This window comes from Schistocerca serialis, chromosome 5, assembly GCF_023864345.2.
Source record: "Schistocerca serialis cubense isolate TAMUIC-IGC-003099 chromosome 5, iqSchSeri2.2, whole genome shotgun sequence".
NCBI lineage: Eukaryota > Metazoa > Arthropoda > Insecta > Orthoptera > Acrididae > Schistocerca > Schistocerca serialis.
In genome coordinates this window covers 146930990-146935349 of record NC_064642.1, presented here as the reverse complement: position 1 = coordinate 146935349, position 4360 = coordinate 146930990, and the positions used below count along the sequence as shown (strand labels likewise).

At 40.4% G+C, this 4360-nt stretch overlaps 1 non-coding gene across 1 annotated transcript; it reads left to right on the top strand.

Moving 5' to 3' along the window:
• Positions 1 to 3883: 3883 nt before the first annotated feature.
• Trnas-uga (transfer RNA serine (anticodon UGA)) lies at positions 3884 to 3965 on the top strand. Its single transcript has one exon. It is a non-coding gene; the product is annotated as a tRNA-Ser (tRNA).
• Positions 3966 to 4360: the final 395 nt, after the last annotated feature.

The following is a 4360-nucleotide window of genomic DNA, read 5'->3' as shown; positions in this document are numbered from 1 at the left end:
GTGTTATCTTCGATGTGCTCCTTCGTTCGAGTGTAAAACTGATTACCTTCGTTTGTGTGCATTGTCGACCTTGTTTCTGAAACCAGTGCCTTCCTACGATGCCTTCATTACTATTCTTGTGTGTATGTTCCTTTTTTAACATTAATGTATTTCTGTTTCTAGGTCTCCATGTTCCCTATATGTTTTTTCTGTTGGCAGAAGAGCGGCATCTGTACAATAAATGAAAAAAAAAACTAGATCGAAACTCTGTGATACGTGCTGCCAATGACAACACCATTATGCAACTCGAATAAAATCAGTTTACTTTCTTATCGATAGATCTTGTTAAGCAATAAAAGCACAGTACCATCAAGGCAGTATACTTTTGTCAAAATTTAGAATTGATTGGTACATCTCTGTCGAGTTTCTGACTTAGATACCATTGTCAAGTTACGCATAGATACAGTTAAATGGAGCAATATTGGTAAAAAGTGGTGTTATCCGCGACATTGTAGCGCTGTACATAAATCGTCGAACATGCAATGGGTTTTTACTACATGACCCGATACCGTGCACTTTCGCAGCATCTACTGTCCTCGAGACACGACTCTGCGGTTGGCGTGACCACAACGTTAAAGTTATCTATGTGCCATTAATGTCAAATGTATTTCACTAGGGTTCCAGTGAATAGCATTCTTACAAGACACCAACAGTATTGTTTGTGACCATCTAATACAGAGAACAGTGGTATTTACCATGCATAAAGCCAGTCGGAAATCGTTTGTCTTTGGAATAGCAGAGATTCCTCTTTTTTTTTATATGGTAGTTTGTGGCGACGAGAACAACAACCTCGTTTCTGTCGCCAGCACGATTTACACCATCGTTTTGTAAGTGGGCAACCGTCTCGCATAGCTGAGGGAGGTTGGAATGGCCTTCTTTGCTTACCAGCGTGCAACAAGGCCAAAGCTACCACAAAACGTAGCGACGCGGCGCTAGCATTTTCCGCGTCATTTGCTCGATGCAGTCAACGCCGATAAATTTCTTCTGATGGGTTAACGTCGCATCGGATATTCTGCCTCAGAAATAAAATAACGGTTGTTGTAGGTTTGAATTTTACAAGTAGATTTGAAATGCTGTACTACTACGGTAAACATGAGATGCGGGCTGTATTGTTCTATAATAAGTCGTAAGTAGCCACCACACTACATGAATCGCTTTCAAATAATAAAGTTTCCTGCAGATGTTGCCCAAATATCAACCGTGTTACATTATACTCAATGCTTCCAGATGGAAAATGTACAGTAGATTGCCAAATTTAAATGCCAGAAATAAAAGAAGTGAAGTGAACCTTTCACATTTTTCGCAGTTGTTTATAGAAATGAATCGGCTAGAAAAGAAGTTTAGGGTGGAAGTTGAAGACGGCATAGGGAAGAATTCCGTCTGTTTAATAAGTCGTGTAGTATGTTTGATGCAGGTAACTGTTAGACGCTGACCGTGAGGAGGAACAAGGCTCCAGAACTCTTCGTACACAGTCTCTGTATGTCGTCATGCCGATTAAAATATCCAAGAACAATCACACCACTTGATATGACTCTGAATCAGCAGCGGTCACCACACCGCCATTCGTAGTAGAAAGCTCTGCAAAAAGCGTAGGGTATTTAAAGAAACTACAGGTAGTACACACACTGTATTTACTCGTAGATGCAACAAAAAATTTTAAAAACGATAAATAGAATATCAGAATCCGATTTTCACTGTCGTGTTTACACGTTAAGTCTAGACTGATTTCTCTAGCCCGATCAAATATCAGTTTTCCAAGAGTCAGTTTGTGGTGTCACCGCCAGACACCACACTTGCTAGGTGGTAGCTTAAATCGGCCGCGGTCAATTTAGTACATGTCGGACCCGCGTGTCGCCACTGTGTGATCGCAGACCGAGCGCCACCACAAGGCAGGTCTCGAGATACGGACGAGCACTCGCCCCAGTTGTACGGACGACATTGCTAGCGACTACACTGACGAAGCATCGCTCATTAGCCGAGCAGATAGTTTGAATAGCCTTCAGCTAAGTCCATGGCTACGACCTAGCAAGGCGCAATTAGCCTTACATAGTTTGGTAGTTATCGTATGAAATGTCTCAACAAGAAGAACGATGTATACAACAAGGATTAAAAGTTAAGTATAAAAGCAGCTACGTACTTTTCTTGCTACCATTCATTACGTATCCTGTTTCAGACCTCTCTCTAGATTAACGCGTGCCTTTCGGCTACCTCAGTGTGGCGTAGCTGTCTTGTTACGCCACAACACAGTTAATTCACATTTATGGGTCTAAATCAGCCGTTCTGGATTCCTCAGCACGATGAAGTAAGATTATCACACTTCCTCCACAATTTTAATAAAGAGAGAGTACATTTTTCCCTTACGGTTGTTAGTGAACTTGTAATGAGGAGGAGGAAGAGGAGATTGTTGAAAAAGAGATGTTTAAAATTCTTGCCCAGTCGGGTAGCGTGGGCGACAACTGTCTACATCACGCGTGTTGTGAAAAAAAAGTGAGAAATGATTACGGGTGCAACACTCTGCGGTCACGAAATGCCAAGAAAACATCCAAATAGGTAAAGATACATTTCTAAACATGAAACAGAATTGCGAATGTTTTGTCACCAGGCATTACGTACGAGAGTCTTTGAAATTAAAAGAGGGAGTGTACTTAGCACTTTACTAAATAATCAACCTACTGTGCAAATATAGGGTTTTTAGAAAAAAACTGCTTAATTTTGCTAATTTAGTAAATATGTTTGCATTTCTGTAAAGTGTAAAATGTTCTGATTTTCAGCTAAACAAAGAAAAGTAATAATGTGTTGGTCAGTCAAATATTTATTTTTCGCTTCAAAACACACAAAATCGCTTCGCCTAGATTCACATTTAAAAACGCAAGTACCAACGTGACGAACCGATCACGTTTCAAATGTGGTAAGTAGAGCGTTTACACATAATGAATGTCGATTGTGAGCTGAGGTCCTGTAGTCCAATTCACGTTCCCAGAATACATATGGTGTTAATGTTATCGGCAAATCGGTTTTCCGAACATCAGATTTGCTATCTCCTGAAAACGTGCAAAAAGACTACGCTCTCTCTCTGACGTCTTTCGAGGCATTTGTCCTCTGCGAGCTGAAACGACACGAGACCTGAGACTCTGTTCGCTGGCCGTCGAGTCTCTCACCGTTTCTACGGTTGTCTCTGTTTCTTAAATCCTCCTCAAGCTTTTTTTATCATCTTCTTCGTTTATGATGTTTCACATACTGGAAACCATTGACGAATGTAAAATGTATCTCTAACTGAATCAGTTCATTGGGAGTTCTAAGAACCTTGTTGTCTACGACATACTCATCTCTAAAAGTTGTTTCTCTTGGCGGGACATCTAGAACCGTTTCTCATCATCAATGATAAAATCCGCTACAGTTGTAGAATTTATTTATTTCTAAAAAGGAAAGTACAGCCCCTTTTCAGTGCATTATGTCCCATCTTCACGTGCATATTAAGATGTGAGTCCACCAAGGATTTATAACTAAGCTTAAAATATGCTAAAATAGTGTACCACGAATATAACATTTTAAGCTATTTTAACCTATTTGAACCTCAGTTATGCATCCTTTGGGGATCCACGTTCTAATACGCACCTGAAGATGGGACACATGTCCTGAAACCGGTTTATGCTTTCCTTCTTATAAGTAAATAACTTTACAGCTGTAGCAGATTTTATCATTCATGACATTTCATATTACTAATTGCCCTGACCATTTAGCCTACAAACAAAGCAATCTCCCGTCACTACCTATGGACACCTCGGTAGCAGCAGAACGCAGTGACTCAGCTTGTAAGCAATTGCGTGGTTCATTTACCGCATCGGCTGCGGTGTCCGAGCGGTTAAGGAGTTGGACTTGAAATCCAATGGGTTCTACCCGCACAGGTTCGAATCCTGTCCGCAGCGAAAATTTTAATATACGTCTACATAAAGCAAATATTGCGACTTTATCAGATAGAAGACGTATGTGACAGACACGGAAACCAAGGAAATGGAGGTGTCTTAACATCGTAAACATGTAACATGCGACTAAGGCACTCTGCCGTATTGGGGAGACCAAAACATTGCGATTAAAGAGGGTGCAGTTTGCAGTGTTATTCATTGAAATAATAACGTAAATTTTTGAGAAAACTGTTACTTGTGTTACCTACAGATGCACCAACAGAAGGGGAAATACGCTGTTACTTTCTACGGACAAATATTTTAGCTAAATTAACACTTTTTGTTTAAATATGGGTTGTATGTTTCAGTGGCTATACTCACCAACTTCAGACTTTTATTCCGAAGCACAGCGCAAGGAA